Below are 24,194 nucleotides of genomic sequence, written 5' to 3'. Positions count from 1 at the left end.
GATGCATATTCTCATAAGATTTATGATGTAAGATTTATATCCTCAGTAGTTCCAACTGACTATAGGTGCCACTCGACTCAGTGGTCTCCTCCAGAAGTCTTTGCCAGCAGTTGCCCACCTCTCTCCCAACCCGCTTTTGCCTCTGGGTTGCTAATGTGCCTGGGCATCTGATGATATGCAGTTGAACCCATACCAGCCCTGCAATCAAAGCAAGCCCTTGCAAGAGGAAAGGAGATGTTTCTGAGGGTCTTTCTGTCCTGAACCCTCTCCTTGTTCTGCGAGACATGCCTTGTTGCTCCCTGAAGAATCTCCCCACTGACCCTGCAACAAAGGACCTGCTGCAACTTCACAGATGGGCTTGACAATACAGCCTTTGATCTTTTGAGATCAAACCCTGAAGGCCACAGTGCGGCAGAGGTGACCACACTGCTCTGGAAAACAGAGAAGTCCCTTGCCACTGCAGCTTTTTCCTTCTTTATCCTTAGGTTTGGTGTTCCAGCTCAGCCCTTCCTGGCTTCTCCCTTTTAACTCCTTGTGATATTTCCAGGAAATGTTCAAAGGTGGTGTTGACTTGTAGTTTTAAAGGAACAAACAGCTGCATGTTCTCTGCAGTTCTGTGTATTCCTTTTCTTTTTACTTTCACATGTGCCTTTGAAGTAGAAGTGATTCTCAGTGTTTGTTGACTTGCTTCTTTCACAGGTACTGTATTACTGAGCTACTAATGCTCTTTAGTATTACAATAAATAGGGAATTAAATAATAGAAATAATAGATTTGGCTTTTACTGGTTATTTTTATGCTGTATTTTAAGTGTGTGTTGCATATAGCAAAGGCAGAGAGAAGCTGAGATATAAGGACTAGCTCCCAAATCAAGTCACTACTGAAGTTGGCTTGGACCCAGACACTCTCCTAAAAATGTCAGCTTCATCTGCAAAGAAAGTGATAGAGTCAAAACCTCAATCAACTGTCATTAGCACGGGTTTCAAAATGTTAGTGTTTCCCTTGTGTAAGGAACTTAATCTTTTTCCTCCCACCTAATTCAAGATAAAATAAGGCCATGTGAAACAAAAGGAAGGATAGCATGGGTTTCAAAAGGACAGCATGTTGCTGCTATAGTGGTGAAAGAAGCAATCACAAAGCGATGAAATGACAGATAATGAGGAGCTAGAATTAATATAAAGAGAAATCAAAAAATAAAACCTTTGGTTATGTTATTTTTTTATTTGATACAACCACACCTCAAATACTGGGCCACCAAAAACCCTACAGCATAAATCCCATGGTTTACTCAGTGGGGGCAGTGCAGCAATGGATACAGCAATATCTGACCTACAGATTTTGTGGAAGTTTGGAAAGGTACCACAATCTGACATCTGACCTGCATCATTTCCCATTTCAAAGGTTTTGTTCTCTTCCATCTTTTCTGTCTTTGCCCCATAGCTATAGCTAGACGATTACTTAAAATAACCAGCTTCCTCTCCTTCTCCAGTTTCTGCACAAACAGAGAACAGCCTTAAAAAAGTTTAGGTTTGTTGCCATGCTACGGTGTAGTCCTGGAAAACCTGGCTCCAAATACTTGGTGTACAAAGAAATCTCTACTGTTTCTTCAAACAAGAGTTTATTTTGATTTGGGTTGGAAACATTAACACTTGACTGCTGCAGGGAAGTGTTAGGTTTGCTTGCATCCCCAGATGAACATTTAGTTTAACCTTGATAGGGAAGTCTCTGAATTTGTAGACCTTTGATCTAGAATCATCTCCAAGTAAGCACAATTACTATTCATTCACTTTTGCAATCAGCAATTTTGGGTTGGGGTTTTTTTGTGGTTTTTTTTTTTTTTTTTTTTAATCTGGAAAAGTGTTTGTGATAATTTCATTATTATTGTGCAGTTATACTGTAATAACTATCATAAGGATGATCCATTTCTTCAAAAGTTAGTGTACTGCAATAGAAGTGGGAAAATAAATACAACTATTTATCAAACCTAACTTCATCCTAATACATGAAATGCGGTTTGAGGACCTAGGTGACTTTAAGTCTGTTGGTAGTTCTGCAATGGCACCTGGACCAGTCATTTGCTAAAGTCAGGTCTCATGGATCTCTTTCAGAAATAAAGGTCTCTGTCACCTTTCAAGGTGAAAAACACTTTCAATATATTGTAGATGTCACTCTCACCAGTACGTTTGCAACTCTAACAACATTGTTGTTGTTGTTATTTGGGAAAATGAAAAGCGGCCTCTCAGGGCAAATCCAGGCCACTAGGGCCGGGCTGTAGAATGGCACCAGAACCTGTGAGTGTAGGGCTACGTGCTGCTTTTCCTCCAATAAGCATTTCCTGAGGTTAAGAGATTTGAGCTATATTATACTGTATAATGATCCGAAAAGACAGTGTTGCTGTCAGCCAGTGTTGACAGATCTTTGGAGGTGAAAAGCAGTATAATAACGTGAGTGCTAGCAAACAACGGTAAAAACTTTTCGTTCTCTGCGTTTCAGTTCTTAAGATCCAAGTACACCGGTGAGCGTAGCAGGGCTGGAGCTGGAGGCATCCCTCACCACAGACCAGTTTAACTGTGCAGGGCGAGCCGAGGATTTTCTGCTTCAGGAGGGGCAGGTCCCCGGTACCTCCCTGCGGGGGTCCGGGTACCGGGGCCAGCACAGCACAGCCGGCCAGGCTTTCCCGGTGCGAACAGCGAGGCGACCCGGCTCGCAGAGCGAACCGAGCGAGCGGCGCTCTGTGCTCCGCGGTGTGGCCTGCCGCGGGGTTCGGGGCTGGGGTGCCCCCCTGCCGGGCGTGCCGCTGCCGGGGAGCAACCAGAGCCGCGGCCGCGCCCCGGTGCGGAGCATCCCGCACCCCGCTCAGCGCAGCGCAGCCCAGCTGCGGAAGGGTCCGCGTTCCCCGGCCGTGCCCGCCTGCCCGGAGCAGCGGGGCCGCTACCTGCGGGCGCGGCGCGGGGCGGCGCGGAGCGGAGCGGGGCGCGCCCGGGCGGGTCCCCGCCGCCGCCGCCGCCCGCCCCGCCTCGCCTGGCCCGTGGGAGCGGGCCCGGGTGCCGGAGGCAGCGGGGAGGGCTGGGACGGGGCCCTGGCCAGGGGTTCCTCTCTCCCCCACCCCCTCCTCCCCTCGCCGCCGGTTCCCGTGAGGCTGCAAGTGCCGCCGCGGCAGCTGGGGGGCCGGCGGGGGACGCTGCCGCCGCCCTGCCCAGTGCCGGAGTGAGGGCAGGAGCTGGTGGCGGCAGGAGCGGCCCCGGCGGCGGGACGAGGCGAGCGGGGCAGGTGGGTGCGCGCCGGGAGCGGGCCGGGGCCGGGGCGGGCAGTGCTCCCGCCGGGGCCAGCCCGCCGGCGCTGGGGGCTGGGGGCGCCCGGGGAAGGACGGTGCGCACCGGCGGGGCGAGGCGGAGGGGAGAGCCCGCGGCGCGGCGCAGGCCGGGGGTCTGGCTGGGGGGGCAGAAAGCCGGAGGCGCGGAGCCCCCCGGCGCGGCGGGGTGGGAAGCGAGCCGAGGGCCGCGGGGAGCCGGGGACATGGCGGGCCGAGCCCGGCCGGCCGTGCCAGGTGCCCTCCCCTCCGCGGAGGGACCCCTGCGCCTCCCCTCCCCAAATCCCGGGCAGGGTGGCTGCTAATGCGTGTAGGAACCGGCAAAAAGGAGACATTTCCATCTGGCTCGAGGGTGTTTTCTCTGGCTGAAGTTATCTAGCAATAATATTGAGGGGAAGAACAGTTATTTGTAGCAAAACTTTAAAGAGCAACAGGTTGTTTCACTGAGATCACACGCGCTGGGGAAAAAAATCACCTCGGGTGATCCTGGTGGAAAAGGGCTAACAGCAGCGGCGTGCACACCACTTTGCAACACACTTCGGAGTCTGGGGAGCTTCTAGCACTGCGCAAAATAAATTTCACGATGTATCTGAAGATAGATTCTAAAAACTACGAACCCGTCCTTAAAACTTTCATTTTGCACTTGTGTGGATGCAGGAGATGACCCTTAGAGTTACTTCCATATGTTTGTTTGAAGCGTTTGCCTTTTTACGGGTGGTTTTCCCTCTTGAAACGGGCGGTCCCTTACGCGCAGCCCTGCGGCTCACCCTCAGGCTCTGCCCCCCAGACCACCCCGGGGTGCCGTGCCATGCCGCCCCGTGCCGTGCCGCCCCGGTGCCCGCTGGAGCTGCCCCGGCTGCACACGGCGGGCTGCCCGGGAGCCCCGCACGGCGCGGCGGGGCACGGCCCGGCGAGGCGCAGCGCGCCGCCCCTGCTCGCTCCCGTACGCGGGGCTGAGCGGCTCCGCAGGCTCTTCCCGAGCTCCCCTTGCGAGTAGCGTCTCTATCGCTGCCGAGACTCTCGTGCTTCCTACTCGAGTTTCACCACCTGGTGTAAACGCAGAGAGGATGTGCTGGGAGGGGCAAGGTCAGGGGAGTATTAGTGAGGCGTTGCTAACGCTATTTCCCAGGCGGTGCAGTGTCCCTGAGAGTGTTTATGCTAATTGTAGACATTAGAGCCCTTAACTCCTGTTCTTGATTTAGGCTGGGGCTGGGCAACTGCGGACTCTTTCACTTACTGTCCTACCCTTCTTGCCTCACCACGCCGGGGGACGAGGCTCTCCTTTCAATGAGAAATGCAAGTTCCCACCCCGGCGACAGGATCCAGTTCTGTTCCCTGTGCATTCACTGGGGTCTGGTCATTGATCCCAGTGTTGTGAAGCCTCGATCCATATATCTCTTCCAGTTACGAGAGTGGAAAAAATTAGTAGGATGATTATTAGGAATATTTTTGCTGAGATTTACTGAGATGTGGCGAAGGGATCTGTTAGCTGTTCAGATGAAACACTGTTTCAATAACTAGCTTACATTTAATTAATATGATTGAAGGTGTTGAAAAGTAGATAGTTTTAAAGCAGATTGATTATGGCACGTTGGTGATGAGAAGGCACACAGAGCATCCCAAAGCATCCCTTCTTTTAGTTTAGTACATGACATAACTGATATTTGGGGTAATCTATAGAATTATTAGGGTGATCCCAACTCTATGCCCAAGTGTGTGTCAGATCTTGCCACAGTATTTGACACCAGACTGTCCTACCCATAACCTCTCAAAGAGGCTAGTGATGGAGTGGATAGCATGCAGGCAAAATTTTGACATCGTTCTTGAAGTAGCAGTAAAGCAATATTGACAGAGAAGGTTGTACAGTTATCTCTTGTGCTAAGCTTTGTGGCTCAGTGAAACAATTGAGATCCCAGATCTGCCAGTCTGATACCCTTTGTGCCATTCTCAAACCTCAATACTTTCTTGATAGTTGACAAACTTGTTAGCATTATCTTCCGAAATATAAGCAAAAAAGTCAAGTGAGACAGTGGGAGCTTTTCAGCCTGCTTCCATTCTGTCTGCATGTTGGTTGCAAACTGTTGGTTGCAACCAACCTCTTCTGCATAAGTTGGTAGGCTTTCTCAGTCACTTATTAACTGCAAGAGTGCAGAATGCTTTACCCGCACTAATTTGTGCCAATGATTGTTAAGAACATTATTGACACTCAGGTAGCATGAAGGGGGGATTGACAGAAGTCAGTCTGGTAGCTTTAGAGCCAAAATCATCTCTGCTGATGTATTAGGGCTAATTCTGTATAAGCACATCTTTTGTTCAGCTGAGAAAGTTAGGACAGATGAACTACTCAGCTCACTGAATATGAGAGATTGTAATCACTTCGTGCAGACGTGAAATGCTAGTGAAGGCAATATGATCTAGTGACTTAATTGTAAAGACAATTTCAGAATCTGTTCTGGGCTTGGACACTGGCCTCGGGTGAACCATTTCCTTTCGGTTTTCTGGTTTCACAACAGGGGGTAAGAATGGTGCCTCACAGGGTCTTGTCAGAAATGTCTTGTGTAGAAACAGGGTTTCTAAAGAGCACTGGAATTGCCATGCAAGAAGCTGGGTGGTGTTGTAAGGCATGTTTACCATATGGGAACAGGCAAAGTAGAGGGTTTCAGAAGTTTCTGATCCTTTCCACCCCCATTTGCAGGAGGCTTGAGCTGACTGTTGTGGTGCATAGGGTCAGGCCACTGCTTCTCTGTTCTGCAGTCTTCAGGTGGACCTTATAACTAGATCCCCTGTACCTGAAACTGGCTTAACAGATCTAAATCCATTTTGGAGTTGGAGGGAAAACTTTATGCTACTGTACTTGATAGTTTCTATTTCTTAATAGTTACTCTGGGGCGCTTGGGCCTGGCATATTAACCTGTCTCTGCTTACAGTGCCTGGCACTGGGACAGAGACTTCTTGGTGCTGAATACTTTGGTGGACAACATGCTGAACACCTGGATGAGTGTCTGATATGGGTATGGCAGTTAGTAAGTGCCTGGGTTCTGATTTTTGCTTCTTGAAAAATGGAGGAGGGGGGGTTTAAACACAGCTGTGACATTATACATCCAGATATGCAATATTCTCGTGTGCAGAAAGTGAGGGCCATTGCGCTGTGTCCTAAGTCTAGAGGCGGATGTGAACCATTGCTTCTCTGGACTTGTCAGAGTGCAAGTACTCCTGGTTAATAGTGGCACTTTGCATGCTAACAGTGACCATTCCAACATGTTGCACAGGGAATGGGAATTTGTGATGACACATACAATGAGAAGGAAAAGAAGATGGAGAAAAGAAAGAAGGATGGGGAAGGAAAAAGACACAGGAGCAAGGGTGGCAATAATCTTAGCAAAGGGAACATTTTCCAGTAAGCAATTCTGAATGTGATGTAAAAAATAACAATTGAAAGTTTTATTTTACTACACAGAGCCCAAATTCTTCCTTTGATCTCTGTACAAGCTTCCTTTTGGCATCTGTGGGAGATCAGTGGAGAGAGGGGAGTGCGTAGTCTTGAATTTATGATGCAGCCCGTGGACAGTCATGAAATGAAATTTAGTCATCTCAAAAAATTAATACATAGCCATGAGTCAACCAGAAAGATACACTCATGGTCCAGAAATAAATGGTAAAAATCAGCCTGTTCACAGACTTCTCACAACCAAAATAGTAGGTGGGTTATCGGAATACTCTGTTCATTGCAGCTAAGTTGTTGGGCATCTATTTGGAGAAATTAACTCACTGTCTGTGCTACTGTCTACAGGAATTCCTTAATATACTCGATTTGTGTAATAGTCCACACAAATACACTATTTTTGAGACTTTTACCAGTATTCAGAATCTAGAAACAGCTATTTCAGCTTAATAAGTTAGGAACACATTAAGTAATCCGTAATAAGTAACAATAAATTCTCTACAACACTTATTTAAATTATGGGAATAGTTTAGTAAATTTTGCTAATTAAACTTACTACTTGCAAAGAGCAATGTGTGGCCTTTAAAAGATAGGTAACAGATACACCAACCTTTCTGAGGAAATCAAATACACAAGAATTCATAGAACTTAAGATGGTTGGTTTCAGGACTTTTATCAGGTGTTTTTCATGAATAATAAACATATAGATCTCTTCATCTACAGAAAGCTCTCTAGCTTGAAAGACTTTGACTTCTGATGCTGCTGTTTGCCTGTTGTCATGCTGCTATAGTTGGACACTTGGTATCTTTAAAACATGGAAAACTAGGGGCTTTGGGTTTCTTTACGTACATCTTGTGAGAAACAGAACATTTAGGAGCAACCTGGAGCAAAATGCAACATTAAAGTGTCACTATAAATCACCCCTGCTGTAAAAAGCTCTGCCTGCTTTCTGCCTTCAGTCAGCAAGTCCTGCTCAGAGCACTCTGTGGGTTCTGCAAGCAGTGGGGCTGCTGACCCGTTACTGTTACCCTTACTTGTCTCCACTTAGGAGGACATCTTACAAACCAGAACAGCGGTCTGCAGTATGCTCTGCAAACAGAAAAGCGAGCTGATCCCTGCCATAAAGTGCTGAAGTCATCTCGGGCAGATGAGGTTAAGGAGATGAAAGACATTTCATCCTTCCATTTCCTGTCACCATCTTCTCTAAGCAAAGCTTAACAGAGGTAGTGCTTTTCTCCAAGAAGTACCATCTAACCTGTATTTTTTTACTTTTTGTTCTTTGTGCTTTCTTTTTATCTGATAACCTTAATCTTCCTGAAAGGGGACATTCATTCCCCATTCCTGTTTTTCTATCCTCTGGTTCACCAATGACCTGGCACCATTAATTCAAGCATTTGCTTGTGAAGTTTCTGTGTTTGAGAGCTGCCTGTGCTAAAGGAGCACCACTGAAGACAAGCTGTTGGAGGAATGTGATATTATGGTGAGATTTCATCCAGCCCTGTTACTCCTGGCTCCTCTGGTACCAACTGGAAGCATCAGGAGGTCAGGGGGATGGGAGCAGACTGGCAGTTTCAGTGAACATGCAACAGATCTGTATCTTATACTGACTGGGTCAAAGCGCTCAGCAAACGCTGTGCTCCCCAGGAGCATGCATTCATGGCTGTGTTTGCGTGGTCTGTCACACAAAACTCTCCACAGAGGCAAGGCAAAAAGGCAAGTTGAGGTCTAGTGGTGATGGGGTTCACCAGTGAATTTACAGATTAGGGACTGAGGTAGCAGATGAGTTGTTCATACAGTCTTCTACTTAAGTTCTTCTTTGAGAAAGCCTGAGCTGATCTAGAGCTTCCAGATGGTTTTGTTGGCACCCTTCCCTCTTCCCAGAAAGGTTCAGGTACCTTTAAAATACACAGTGATTTCCATTTCAGGTGCACAGCAGTATGTCACCTAGCCTGCAGCTGCTGCACCCCAGAAGGGCAAGGATCTTTTGCAGGTCCTGTGTTATGTTGGCCAAAGCAGTGCAGTTATCTCTGATATTATAGTGAGGCATGGTGTAGGCAGGTTTGAATGTCTAGATTAGTGCCTCAGGAGTTGGTGCTTATGGCAGGGATTGACTCCTTATTCCCATCTTCTTCCAGCTTTCACCTCATTGCTGTCTTTGCCATGCACAATGCACGTTTCTGCTCAGTTCTTCAGCGCCACTTGAAACCCCGATGTGGTAAGCCATGGGTCCACGTGTACCACACTTAGTCTGTTATGGCAGCTGCATTCAAGATAACCTATTTAGGTGTACGTGGTTTTAAATATTTTGAACATATAAGTGGCACTCATTAGGACCTTCTGACTAACCCTGATCAAGCCAGCTGTCCATGCCCTGCAACAGCAATCCAGTTTTCAGATCTCTCTCTTTGTTTATGTTTTAGAGCATGTTTTACATTTAGCCTTTGAGGAGGGATTTAAGTAAGTGTCCCCAGTCCACACCAAGCAGTACACTACACCATGCTGTATTGCAGCTTTTCAGATGCCATTCTTTCTACACAAGTGTTTTGTAAGTATTTTGAATTGTGGAAGTAGTTCCTTCCAGGAGACTTCGTATTGGAAAGACAACAGCCTGCTCAAAGGATAACTGATCTACACCACATTTAAGTCTTACAGATATTTTATGTCTTCTGCCTAGCCATATATTTTGCAAGACTGTCATATCCTTGCACAAATGATAAAATGTCAAACTCAGCTGATGAGTTTCCTCCATTCAGTGGCCTTCAGTCTAGGGAAATGCACACATTTATAAACTGAGCTGTTATCCTAAATCTTCTGCTGCCTGTGTTTATTGTTTCAGGGAACCTGCCTACAGTCCTTATCTTACCTTAGGGAAGCAACTGTAATTCTCCTGTTTTATGTATTCGAGATTGGAGGGGCTGGATCCGGTTAGTGAATGACAAACTGGGTATAAAAGTCCGGCTTCTAAACAACAGAAATAGGTTCCACCTGTTGCCCCACAATGTCCTTTAAATACATTAGTCCATATGATACCCTTGTCCAAAGCATTGTAATGAGGATACAAACACTGATAGCAACAGTGGTGTGTCATTGTATGTTTGAATGTATAAGCATGAATTTTTGATACGATGTAGACTTCTGTCTTTAACAAACATACCGATAGCAGATTATGCTTCTTTTACTTTCCAGGATAGCGGTAGATTGAGTAATTGTAGCAGCTTGCTGAGGGGCAATTCCTGCTGCTTCCATTTCTCTGGAAGCAGTGTTTGCACAGGTAATCATCTCTGATGTGTCATGTCTGGTTTTGTGGACATTTGCATATCTAAGCCTTTGAAAGCAGCTGTCAATCAGAATGCTCTGCTTAATCTTAAGGAGAAACTTTCACCCTCCCTCTTCCACAGTTAGCATGATCAGAGCACATACTTTGAATGTGCTGCCTGGGAGCTTTCCGTTGCGAGTTTGAGCAGTGTCCCTCTGTGAAGTGGTGCAGGAGGCACAGTGTCAATGTGCTGCCTTGCAGAGATGAGGTCTCAACCCTTCTGGCTTAAGCAGCAGCTGGATGACACTTTCAAGGGTGGAAAAATCTCTGTGCCTAAAGTGGGTGACGAATATCTCCAGAACCTTTGAGAACCTGAGCTTTAGTTCCTTAGTGTTAATAACTGTAATCCCTTCATCTTCTGGACTATCTGCAACATTTACTGTCTTCGTTTCACTCTACATAAGCATTGAAATTTTGTTTCGCAGCCACGAAATCTAGAAGTGGTTAGTTTTAATTGAAAACTGAGGTTCAAATGAAACCACATGGTACCTGATCACCAGAGTCATAGGTATGTACATTCTGGCTGAGTCTGTGTTCTGACCGTGGCTGCACCAGTACCTCTGGCTGGAATCTCACACAGGCAGGATCTGTTGCCATATATTGGAAATCGCCAGAATGAAGCAGATTAAGTTTTTGGGAGCTGTTTTGCTGTAGTAATTTTCATTGCTTTCATAGAGTATTTCAGTTTTCAGTTGGGGCAGTGAAGTATGTTAAGAAGAAAGAGCAACAAAAATTGGACGTAAGGCCCTCTTAATAGGAAGGAGTTCACTACAGCCAGAAATACCTATATGTGCTGGTTGTTGTCATATAGGTGAACAATATGGAGAGAAGTGCAGTGGTTCTCCTTGTTGTTGGGCTTCCTTCATAAAATACTTCATTGCCCCAAAGCACCTGTCAAACCGGAATTACTCTGGCTGAAGCAGGACACGTCTCACGTTCTACCATCAGCACTGGACGAGGCAGCTGGCAGCGTGGTGCGATGAGAGCTGCTGCAGTGGTACCGAAACCGGCAGTAGTGAGAGGGTCTGGAGCAGATGTGGAGTCCTGACAAGAGACAGTGGTGGGGTGGGAGCTGAGGCAGGCGCAGGGCTGGCGCTGTCTGCTCTCTTACAGACCTGCACGAGTGAAATGGGGGAAGAACCGAGCCCTGGCATGGTGGTGGGAGTCAGCAGGGTCAGTGAGGTGACACAAGGGGCTGGGAGGCTGAGTACTCCCCATTTGTATTTGTATGAGGCTGACATGTTTTTCCTATATAACACTTGGTTCCTTTCTCCCCTAAAAAAATACTGCTTGCTTTGTACATCAACATGTTATTTGTAGAAATAGACTTACTGCCTGTCAATGAACTGAAGCATAGTACTTAATTTCCGTAATTCTAAGTGGGGACTTAGCTGGTGATAGCTGCATTTGATGATATTTTTTAAAGAACATTTAGGTTGGTGACAGTGCCTGGCAAATGACACTAAAGATCCCAATGTTGTCCTGCAAGAAGACACTGTCGACAAAGACTATTGTTGAGGAACAGGTTATTTTAGTGCCACTATATCAAAATAATTTACATTACTTATTCTGAAATGACTTCCTGTTCCTGAAAGTGTTTATAGCTTTGCCAAAATATCTTTTCTATAATGTCACAATAATCTTAGTGCTTGCAATTTTTGAAGTGAAATCTTGTTCTGGGAGGTGATTTGTAGTAGTCTTATTTTCTTATTCAGTACGTCTGCTGCCATATTTATCAAGGTGATAGCTGCAGTTACTAAAGACTAAAACAAATCTTGGCACTGTGGTTTCTATTAATATTGCGAAACTGGCAGAGCTGACACAACAATTTGTATCCTCTCCCTTCATGTGCATTGCCTAGAGAATTACTGACTTGTAATTGAGAATTGTTGACACTTGGGCCAACAAACTGGGGGATACGTAAGAGTGTAGGTGACACTGAGGGTGCAGTTTGTTCTGATGACTTTCTGTTGCTGTTAGCAATTTGCAAACTGGCAGGTAAGTTTGAAGGGATGGCCATTAAAAGCAATAACATCTTGTAAATTATAAAGAATATACTCACACGCAACATGTGGAGTATTAAGACTTTGTTTTTCTAGGCAGTTTTTGAAACAGCCTTGTATTATATGGCCTTGTTTGAAAGCTCTGCTTGTAGTAAACCAGAGCACACTGAAATAGCTGTTTCAGAAATAAGAAGGATTGGCTTTATTGAGCCAGGATTTGAACATACAATTCCAGACAGTAAAAACAGTTGACAACAGCTTGGCATCCAGATACTGTCTTTCATTCAAAGATCTAAAGGAAATTTTAAAAATATCTAATTACAGCGTAATGGGTTTCCATTTTGAATCAAGGATAATCAAAGTAGGAAAAATACACAACTACAATTTTCAGGTTCAGATTTCTATTGTTGGGTACTATTGTTCGTGTTACTGATCTAAATATGGGTGTAGATGGCAGCTTGTACTCAAATTTGAAAATGATCTGATTTCTGGGCCCAGAGATGAAAAGGGGGAATTTCTGATGAACATATAAAAGTTTAAAAGCATTTAAAAAAATTGAAGGCATTTAAAAGCCTAAATCTTGTTTCTCACTGGGATTTGCACTCTGAAATTTCTTTTTTGCTTCTGATAATGTCTCGACTTCAGCCTGTCCATGTCAGGTAACATCTCTGTGATGCGTGTACTTATATTATGCCGCCTTCTTCAGAAGCAAAGAAACTACAAAACATATTCAGGGAACATTACAGGAACAGTAACTAGGGAGGAAAAAGAAGTCATAATTCTTAGTTAAGCCTGTAATACAGCAGCGCAGGTGTGTGCCTAACAATTAACATTTCCTTCTAAATGAAGTATTTTAGGTGAGCAAGAGTTCACATCCTGTTGGGGAAAGGAATTGTGAGATCTATATCTCTTAATTAAGGGAGCATAGTTGCACTGATACAGCTGGCGGTGGAGTTAGATAACTCATGGCTCTGAACTTTTCCTTTCAATACTGTGGATTAACAGAAACTGAAAATGGACACAGTGACCTGTAGGATCTCTGCTTTGCCTATATACTTTGTCCAGTTTAAACCTGAGTGTTCTCATGTTAATTTTATGGCATTGCTTCATCTAAAAAGTTCATGGACTACAGTTTTTAAGTTGAGATGTTTCTAAAGGTCAGACACGTACTTCCTTAGTACCAGCCAGCTCCCTTAATGTTTCCTGTACCTGGGGAAAATCCCTGGGGGAATTAAAGTTCACCTTCTCCCAGTGGTCCTCAACGCTGTAGGAACCACAGGCGGGTGGGTGATACACAGAGCGGTCCTGTAGCTACAGGGTGGCGTGCACAGCTGGGTCTGGCCTCCCTGTTTGCTACTTGATTTGGGCAACGGCAAAGATGGCATGAAGCTATTTTTGTGTCACCTTCTCTGGTCTTATGCCCAGAACAGCTTGGAGAATCTGGGCATGCATAGTTCATTGCCGCACATAGTCCAATTTCAGTCAAATGTTTAAGCTACAGGTTATAACAGATGCCTAGATTCATTGCTTTCTGCTATCTTTTTTTATTAATAAAGTAATAAAATCCTTATCTACATGGATTGTGTAAATCTTAAAGAGGCAAAAAATAAATCCCTCTTCCACTGCTTATTTAGTTTGTAAAGCCCACTGCAGTCCTGACATCTGTTTAACGTAGTGCATGTTTACAGTGCAATTACACATAAAAATATACAGATGTCCTCACTGAGCGAAATCCCTAACTATATCAAATGGCAAACCTTATCCCAACTCTTGCTCACTATATCTTCATTTTTCCTAAATGCCTGAAGAAATGGAAAGGATCTTGTGGTTCCTCTACAGATTGCTAAATGAACTATCCTTACACTATCCTCTTGGACCATTTCTTCAGAAATATTCTGCATGTTCTAAGACTCTACATTGATACATATAAAGTTACAATAGCAGCTGCCTGATGTATTATTCTGGGAATACAGTTTGACTCTGTAAATAAAGATTGCATGATAATGCAAATCTCAGCGAGCTGAAAAATCAAAAGGTCATTCTCATTCATTCTATACTGAGACAAAAAATTAAAAATTGGATGAATAGAGCAATACAAATTTGAGCTTGTGGTGGAGCTGAGCTAGTTAAATCTCCAGCTCAGTTCTAGTTCACATGCCACCATGACTGAAGTTATTTTAGCTCAGCTAAACAAAACAGCAAAATAATCATTCAGGTTCAGCTGTGATTTGAGGAAAGGCTCATGCTCCCTGGTTAGAGGATAATCTAATCATGCATAAGTAATTGGATAATTAACAATTGAATGTAGGTAAAATTGATAGCAGGTTCTGAAATTTTAATTAACTTTACACTTAATAGTTGTTCATAAATGTGTATCAGGAATGATGAATTTCCTTTGCAATTCTTCATGTATTGTTTGCTATTTCATAGTCTTAAATTATCAATATTTTAGAAATTAGAAAGTGTGTATGCAATTATTGAATCCTTTGAACTATTGGATCACATGGTATCAAGAGAAAGAAACTTTTTCCAGTGGCGTTTGTCAGAATGGCTCTTCTGCACTCACAAATTAGAATAGAATTTTAACCTTTGTTCAAAGCTGTGTCCTCCTTTAATCTGCCTTCTGGCTTCTGGTACTGTGCATTTTTCTCACGCTGCCCCTAAATTTCCAGTTGTCACATGCTCTGACCAGTGGCAGAGCATGTTTGAAGGTTCACGCTGTGCAGCTGAGAGATGTGTTCTTCGGCCTAAAATAAAAGCTCTGCTCACAAGGCGTGAGCTGGCGGTCTAAGCAGCCTGCCAGTGTGTGCAGGTGCATTCACAAATAAAGCAGCAGGTTCTTGTGGTTCTGGATACATAGGGAAGAGGGAGACTGAGAATGGTTTGGATGATACTACTCCGAAGGAGAAATGAAGGTAGGATTTGACAGAGTGAAATTATGTAAATCAAATCATGGAAGTATGTGAGAGTTGTATAGGGCAAGTCTTTTCCTCAAAACACAACGCAGTTTTGGGTCAAAAAGAGGAAGACCCATTTCATAAATGAGTGACTGTAACCTGATGTGCAGTGGCTCACTGCTGTGTGGGGTGGCCCAGTTCTAGTCTTTCAGCCAGACCAGAGCCAAGCAGACCTGGCTGGACTCCAGAAGTTGTGTGTTGCAGGCAAGCTCCCACCTTGCCAATGGCACTGGCTTTCCTCAGCAACGTTTCTGACATTCCTGGCTTAAAACTGGGAAAGGTTTTGTAGTTTTTCGGATGTGCAATGGAAAAAAACATCTTATGTTCTGAAGCATTCACCACATGGGGGAACTTTATTGACGTAGCTTTGTTATAGGGGTGGCTGACATGCAGTTTTGAAACTCTGAATGACACCTGCATGGTAAACAGATATTTCCCAGACAAGCGTGAGCTGAAGTCCTGCTGCTTTTCAGCACCACTTAGGTTCTCAAGAGTCAGATTTTTAGATTTAATACCTAAACATTCAATTAGTAGCATACTGGGCTTTTCCAATGTCTCAAATCACCTAGCTCCTCCTGGGCTTCAGCTGCCAATTCTGGAGTGTCCATTGAAATGGCAAGTGACCGTCGTGTGTCATGTTTGTGTTTCTTTGAACAGTAGCCTATGTTCTCTCTACAATGCAGTCTATATTTTCTCTCTCACTGAATCTCCAATTCTTACTTTCAGTTGTTAATTTCTTCATTTCCTGTTGTTATTAATCATTAAGCAATGTGTTTTGCTGGAGGTATATCAGAAATGGGTTTATATTTATAGGTCTATGTACATGTTTGTAGGTCTGTATAAGACACGCTGGCTTAGGGAAAGCTGAACTAACTACAATCATGGATTCGTTTCAGCATGTGTCAAATGCATTAACAGTCAATGATGCTTAAACAGATGCCTGTCTCAAAACCTGAACTTCTTAAAGTGATGGATCTGTGTAACCATACTGGTTTGGAACCCTTATTCTTGTAAATGAGACATCAGTTTTCCCCCTACAAACTGTATAGTTTTAAATACGTAGGTAAAAACTACTTTGCTTGTTTTTACTGGGCTGACATGATGCAAACTTTATTCAACATGGCTAGATCCCAGAAGACCCAACATAGCTGACATTTTTTCTAGCAAGGCCAAAACCAGGAACAGCAGACTGACAGGCAAAGACACCCTGACAAGTTTATGTGATTCTAAATACATAAATACATTAAATACTTTAATATAAATATATGATTATAAATTAAAAAATATTAATCACTCAAATATATAAATAAGAACAGTGATGGTGTCTGATTCCTAGCTCTTGATAGAAGTTATGATGACAAGCACACATGGTGAGGACAGAGTTAAAAATGGCTCACTTTTGAAAACGAAAAGGAAACAGCTGAACTTGGTTTTCTGGATTTCAGCTGTGCATGTCTCATTTTTTGTCTCCTAAGTACAGTTTGAGCATTGTCTCTTCCTGATGGTCTTAACATGTGCACAGTAATATGTTTGGGGACACGTACCCAACTCCGTGCTTCAGTCAAGATAGACAGAAAATCACTATCTGTTTTTAAAAACACCCTGGATATGTATGTCAGTCAGTGGAAAATTTCGGCAGCAGGACAAATTTACTGGCCCAAGAATATAGCAGGCTTGCAAAAATGATTTTTTTTAAAGTAATGATGAATAGTCATAACAGCAAGAATATTCATTGCTAACAATGACACTTATTGCTAGAAATCTGAAGTCCTTTCGTCTCAATGCTTGAACAGTTTATAACTGTTGGAGATGAAGGTGAGACCTGGGGTGGGAGGTTAATTATCCCAGCTCAGCGTGTCTTGTTCTGAAATGAACAGGAATGATTCCTAATGGCGGGAGAACATGAGCAAGTTATAGAAAGGTGGATCCATTTTTTTTTTCTGTCTGTACACACATTTTGGTGCTCTTACTAAGATGCTGATAACCAAAATAATGTACTCTTATAATATTCCCTTCTTACTAACCTCCCTCTAAATTAAATAAAGAAATCTTTTCTGTCTCTCCAGAAAAACCTTTGCTGACTTCCTCTGAACTTTGAAGACACTTAACTGTCCCTTGATACTGATGTTCCAGACAGAGCTATTAGTGCTGAGCCTCCAGACAGAGAAATTTAATTTACAGGCTTGATTTTTTAAGGCATCAAAGAGCTGAAGGGGAGGAGAGAGGCTGGCATGAAGTAGTGTACTTTTCCTGATTTCACTTTTGGGAAATTAAATAAACATTTACAAATAAAATCATGAAAACATTTTTTTTTTTAATTAGGTGTACAAGCATTAGCTGTTCATTGTATTCTCCCACTTGCGAACTGTAGTGAAGAACCATTTGTCTTCCAAAAGTGTGGTGGCAAGGCTTAATTTAATGTTTGTTAGGAAGTCTTGGATCCTTGGAGAGAAGGTATGAGAGGGGTATGCAATATCATTATCATAATTTTATATATAATATTCTGTGCTTTTATCTAGCTGAGGAACAATGATTCAGTCTCAACATCCTCCATGCTCCACAGAAGAGGTCAAAGCTAATTGTTAACTCTCTCTTTACTGGCTAGAGAAGCAGAGATTTCATTCACTGCATTCAGCATTGCACAAGAAGTCAATGACTGAGCAAGAAATGAGGCTGGCAAGAAATAAGGCATATACAGTGAGCACTCGAAATCTTACTGGTGTAGTTGTTTACTGGAGTACCTCCTACTACTGTTTTCTTAGCGGTGTTTTTGTTGCTAATGGATTAGGCTCAGAAAGAGATTACAAATGCTAACGTTAATTTTGTGCTCTCCTCAATTCCTTGCAGAAGGACCAATAGGGTGAGTGCTTTGTTTTGTTTGAAATTGTTCCCTTCAGCTTTGCAAGCAGCAAGAGAGGAATATGCTGTCTTCTGAAGGTTTAGGAGCAGTCTGCCTTGACATTTTATCATTTGAAAAGGTGATTGTGCTGAGTCTTTAGCAAGGCTCTTTAACAATGTTACCAGACATAATGAAGTAATAGAAGAAAAATGAGAAAAAGAAAAAAAAAAAAAAAAAAAAAAGATTGAACAATTTGATGAAAATTTGCTGTACCCAGCCACTTTCTACATGTTTGTTGCCTTGACTGTTGTGGTGGTACTTCTTCACTGTCTGTCTGGTAGTTTTCTAGTTTACAGAAATACACATTTGCTCAAGTGCATTTCTGTGGCACACCTTAGGTCTGCCATTTCAGTAGGGGGAAGGAAGATAATATGACCATTTTTTTCCATCAATAGATTAATTTTAAGAGTATTCCCTTTCACTTTTTGTCTTTTAGCTGGCTACAGGTCTTGTGGGCTTAGGCTTAGCAAGGACACATTTTGAGTATTTAATCTGTACTGTCAAAAAGAGGAGAAAATAGGACATCACTTTAGTGAGAAGCTTCACAAAGGTTTGAGAGGAAGTTTTCAGCTGCGGTGTTGGCACTTTCCCTTGTAAGTGGGGTGGTTCTCGTAAAACTGAACTATCAATGAAATGACCTCTTGCTTGTCTATATTCTCCTTTTGAGACTTTGTCTTTGCTCTCTTCAGTTTGTAAGTCAAAACAAAGTATCACACCGTTGCTAACACTGCAGGTTTAGCCTGCTATCTGAACATCAATCCAGGTTTGTTCTGCTTCACTACAGTATCACCCACAGGAAAACGACTCTGATCTGGAACTTATCAGGGTTTTGTGTTTATGCTCGAGACAAGTATACATGTGACCTAGACTTCAACTTTTACTGTGCTGACGCTATAGGAAACACTTCTCTTGTCAGTAAGTTGATATGTCAGCACCAGACGTTGTTACAACAGTTTCAACAGGTGGGTACTTTTGTAGCTGGTTTTCTGGTCATTTTTTTAGATACTTTTAGGAGGACTGCCCAAAGAGCTGAACCGTAACAGCTCTGCTGAGTTAATGCCTCAACAACCAAAATTTAGATTATCTGCAGCAGCATTCAGTGTCGCATCATGCTCATTTTAGGACAGTGACACATCTGTAGCACGCTGTAGAGACGCTGGCTTTTGTTATACCCCAAGGCTTGTGTTATGCCCCGAGCAGCTTGCAGCAGAACTGTCAGGAGATATATAACATCACATATACCCTTCCTTTACCCAAGTGTGAGGCGTATCTTTTGCCCCACTTGTACTCAGCACAAACAAGCCTCTCTGAGTCATGCAGTGATTGCATCCCCTGAAGAAATATGTTTTATATTTTTTAAGATCTTGTAAATCTGTCAAATCTCTGGGTTTAAATCTGTTATTTGCATCTCCCTGTGCAGGTCTAGGGAGATAGGAAGATAAAACAGTGAGTTAGCTGCACTTGGGATTCTCGCCAGTCTTCGTGGGATGGAAAATTCCTTCCTAATTCCATATCTGACTTTAAATTTGACCCCTCAGCATGTGAGCAAGATAGACCAACACACACACTTCAGAAAAAAAAGATCCTTTGTGTCCTAGCAGGACACTGATGCAACTTTTCCAGGGTCCCAGTCTAGCCGCTGCCAATCAGTGAAGCTTTGTCTTCCCTCAGGCATCCTAGAACGTGTGGGTAAATTGGGCATCAGAAGAAAGGACTGTCCTGTCCCTCCTGCAGGCTGTCAACAGAAGCCTTGAAACATGAGATTTGGTTATAGAGGTCACTCAATGCAGAGCTACCAGAAAGATGAGCATGTTGAGCACGATACAGAAAACCACTGGTCCCCAGGGGAGACTTTTCGTTTTGTATATTCCAACATCAGTGATCATTTATGCATTATAACTGTCAGCTTTACTGCTAGCTTTTGTGTTCTCCTCAGTTTTTAACAAACAGTTTCATTTTATTATCTAGAGGACTCATTAAGAAATACTGAATAGGTTCAGAATGAGATTGATTTCAAGTGACGTCTTTAGAAATTACTCCACTCATTGATATCATCCCTTTAATGAAACCTTTGAGATCTATCCATAAATCAGTTTTGAATCTCTCTGTTTATTGCAGTTTTTAAATTTGTATGGTCAAATGCCTTGTAGAAGTCCATGTTGTACTCTATACAGTTGCCTTTATCAAGTCAGCTTCCCATAAAAACAACACTGGTGTTTTTTTTACGGGATGGTTCATATTAATTTTATTTTACCCTCATTGATTTTTAGAAAGAATGCTGACTCATTTCATTATTGTATCCAAATTTATATGGGGGTACGGTGCCTATAATTTCCTGGGCCTTCCTTCTTTAGTAGTTATTTAATACACTTGCAGTTCTCTGACCCTTTGGAATTTTCCCATTTTTCCATGAGTTGTTCAGTATCAACACTAGTGGTTCGGAGAACTCCTCATTGAGTTTATGTAAGACTCCAGGCCTGTTGATTTGAAAACATTTAATTTTAGCAGATCTCATCTCACATCTCCTTTTATTGCCTACAGTGAATTTTGTTGTGCTGACGTAATATGGGATGATACATTCTCCAGCTTCATTCCAAGGACAAAACAATGTGCGAAGGACAAAATGTTTATTGGATATTTCCGCCTTTTTTTGATTGTCATTTACAGTTTTATCACCCGCATCTAGCAATGGGCTCATGGCCAATCTCAAGTGCACTAATATTTATAAAAATATCTTTTTTTTCCTCTTTACCTCTTTTAACTGTTAGTACTTCCTTGATCTTATTGAATTCCCTCGTAAGTTCCCTGCATATTGTATCTTAGGAATTGTTCTTAACTTGTAGTTTCCCCTTTCTTCCATGCTATAAATAAGTGATTTTTAGTATGTTTTATTGCCATCTTTTATCCCAGACAGCTTCTTGTTTAGTATAAATATTCTTGTGCTTGGAAGTGCATTTTTAGCCCATGATTGGATAGGCTTAACACTTTATTTTACATTTCCCATTTTATTTTACACTACGAGTCAACTGAACTGGTGATTGGTTTTGACTTTCAAAGTCTGTCCTGTTTAAGCTCCAAGCCTGTGCTGTGGAACCAGTCCTCTCTTACTGGCTGATGCCGCATTTTGCTTGCATGTTGCAATTGTAACCACATCACCCATATGGGTACCCAGGCAATGGCCAGTTTGAGGGAAGCACTTAAAACTTCTAGTCCATCAGAAACAAGTCAGTGTCTGAGCTGTTTGAGCTTCCACATGGAAACTTTCATGTGACCACTAGAGCCCCAGGAAACCAAACCATTGTTTTGTTACTGGCCGCTCGACAGGTGTAGCACATACTCTTTGCAGGAGCACGTCCCCCATGACACAGTTTTACTTCAAATTAAGACAGTTTATTTCAAGGTAGCAAAGAAATTGGAATAAGAAGCAGGCAGGAAATGTGAGTAAAAAGTCATTAGGAACAATTCCAGTGAGTTACCCAAAGGAAGCATGAGGAATTGCCTGAAAATCCTTGGCTTTTTTTAACTCCCACTGGCTGCTCATGCTTGCTCCATGCTATTTGCCACCCTTGCTGTTGTGCTTCTGGAAATGTTTATAGGGCTGTGCTGTAAATAAGAGCACCAAAACCCAATCAGATTTTTTTAAATGTCACCAATGAAGATGCATTCAGATTTCTATCAGGGCCCCCTAAAAGTTTTATCAGCCAAATACCTATTCTTGGCAATTTTAATACTAGACTGAACAAAGCACAGGATAGTGTATTTTGTACCAGTCCCCAGGGCAGAGACCTCAGTGGATATAGGTTGTCCTTTACACAGCGGCAAGTATAGCTTTCATGCTCACTTCTGTAACTTGAGTGCTGGATGAGCAGTCTTGGCTCCAGCTTAAGGAGGGTCCTCTCTGCGATACTATAGTGCTCCCCCTCAGAAAGATAAGGGAGAAAAAAAGTCATTTGAATACCTGGGGTCTTGTTGGGAGTGGTGAAAGCATATGAAAAAAGGACCACCAGAAGGGAAGGCTGTCCTTTCCACCATGAAGTACATTTTGGGTTTATCTTTCGGTGAAGGGCAATCTGCTTCGTCCCCTGGTCTTGCACTTGTGTCGTTGCTGGAGAACAGATCCCTAAATGAAGATGCTTCTCACTTTTTGAAACTTAAAAATGGTCTGTCTTTCCTTTCTCCAGTTCTTTTTCTGAGATTTCCCGAGGACAGAACTAGAATTTCCTTCTTTGGGAGGTTTATAGGCTGCCAGGAAAAATTATAATAGTAGCTTCAGAGAGGGCAGGATGGTTTTCTTTTGGCAGGGAGCAAAATTCCTCCCAAGAGAGGGGAAAGTATGGCTAAGAAATGGTGAATGGTCATTTGATAAATGGCATGAGCTTCTTCCATTCCTGTGCCTGCAATAGTGACTCTGGTCACTTGCCTTTCCCCTCCCGTGTAGATAACGACAGCACCCATTAACTCTACCCCTACTGAGAGCCATGCAGGGATGGAGCGGAGCCCTGTGGATGGGGGGGTGGGGTGTGTGACTTCCATGGAAAATGTTTCTGGAAGTGAAATGCGCACTCAAGTCTGGCCCTCTCCAGACATACCTTCATTTGGCACGTTAACCCTGACAGCCATATAACTAGTCAGCATAATGCCCCATTACAAAGATACACACATGAATATCTAGTCAAGGTAGGCAGTGTGGGTTTGGGTTTTTTTTTTCTTTTCTATTATTTTCTTTTCTTTTTCCACTTGCTTAAATAAGCACAGCAGAGCTGGGTTTTTATCACGCTCCTGCTCCTGCATTTTTCCAACCCAATTAGGCCATTACCAGGGCTAAATGAGGCATGGAGCCTCCAAAAGTCACACCGTCGTCCCGGAGATGAAGCGCGTATAGCTGCAGAGTTGGCAGGCAGGCGAGGTGGCTGGGGCTCACCGGAGTGTGACCCCAGGTGTTTTTCTGTTCCAGAAAGATCACCTTCAGAAAGGAGGTAGGGGGAAGTCAATTAAAAAGTATTATTTTAAAAAGCCCAGTGTTAACAAGGCGTTGCCACATTGTGGTCAATTCCCGTGGCTGTTTCCTAAGGATATATGGAGAAAGTGGGTGGCCACGGTGTCTTCTGGTGTCTGGACAGCATGGAAAAAGGCTGTGAAGACTGTGAAAGCCTTCACGTGTCTTCCAGTGGTTCTGATACTGGTTTTTTCCTCACTGGTCAAGAGCTTCTGCCCTGCCTCAGCCTGCCCATGGGTCTGTAGTTCTGCTGGGGGACAACTGGTACTCCACTGGTCAGGCTCCCTTTCCAGTTGAGGGCCTTCAAGTCATTTGTACCAAGCCAGCTTGTGCCATAAAGCAGGGCACTCTTCAACTCTTTCCATGACACAACACCTCTATTTGCTTCTGTTCCCAAGCTGCTGGGAAGTCTTCATGCTAGATGTAGAAATTATGCAGAGGAGGGGGTCTTCTGTCCTGCCCTGAAGCTCTGGCAGCCCTCACCAATCATTCTTAAATTATAAACTGCAAAAAATTATGTTGTAAGTGTCCAACACAGGAGGAAAAAAAGGGTCCATTTAGAAAGACAGATACAAAACCTGGCAATTAGACTCATCAAAGACAAGCCTGGGATGTCCTGTTTTATTTCAGAGAGCAGAGAGGAGTTCTTCCAGAAAAGATGGTAATTTTCCGTCATATACTGTTTTAAGCACTTAATTTTTATGTGCTGAAAGGAAATGAACACATGCACTTTTATGAATTTCATTCTTGTACAGTGAAAAGAATGGATGAAGTCCTTTGCTCTAAATACAGATTATTTTAGAAGCTGAATAGTTTTCCTTGTCACTACCTTCACCTCAGTTCTGCTGTCTTCACTCACACTGAGCAATACCTCAGTTATCAGCTAAATCACGTGAAACTTCTTGCAGAATATGGTAGTGGAATCAGATGCAATACTGAATTCACCAGATAAACGAACCTGGAAGTGAGAAAGATACAATTCCTAACCTTTTTGTGGTTTAAAAGTGTGATAATACATCTGTTGAAATTAATGTAGTCCAAAGTAGCCCACACTTGACCGTAATTGGACGTGTTCTTTTGGATCTAGCTGCAGTGGTTTGAGGTGTTACTCTTACACCCGCACGCTCATCACCTGGGCAGGCTTCCCAGCAGGAACCACGCTCCTGATCTGCTTCAGTGTCAAACATAGGTGATCTGGTCAATCGCATCTTCACGGCAGTTTGAGCTAAACTGCGGGAATATGCAGGAAAAAGCTAAGGTGAAGGCTCAAGA

General features: G+C 43.2%; 2 protein-coding genes across 4 annotated transcripts in view; both read left to right on the top strand.

The window, feature by feature from the left end:
* Positions 1 to 3,158: 3,158 nt before the first annotated feature.
* Positions 3,159 to 24,194, top strand: part of CASR (calcium sensing receptor) — a 79,558-nt gene continuing 58,522 nt past the window's right edge. For 2 of the 3 annotated variants that reach the window (XM_080390944.1, XM_080390946.1), the window contains exon 1: positions 3,301 to 24,194. This exon is cut by the window's right edge and continues 14,273 nt beyond it. The gene's annotated coding sequence lies outside the window, so the exon portion shown is untranslated. Of the gene's footprint in view, positions 3,270 to 3,300 lie in introns of those variants that run through there. The other variant, XM_080390945.1, reaches the window with a different exon arrangement.
* The window catches only part of LOC308065231 (cystatin-B-like), an 85,524-nt gene continuing 64,615 nt past the window's right edge, over positions 3,286 to 24,194 (top strand). The window contains exon 1 of the mRNA XM_080390953.1: positions 3,286 to 3,290. The gene's annotated coding sequence lies outside the window, so the exon portion shown is untranslated. The remainder of the gene's footprint in view (positions 3,291 to 24,194) is intronic.

Source organism: Falco punctatus, assembly GCF_963210335.1.
Source record: "Falco punctatus genome assembly, chromosome: 6".
In the NCBI taxonomy this organism is placed as follows: domain Eukaryota; kingdom Metazoa; phylum Chordata; class Aves; order Falconiformes; family Falconidae; genus Falco; species Falco punctatus.
Note: the sequence above shows the minus strand (reverse complement) of the source record. Positions and strands in the feature narration are given on the sequence as shown.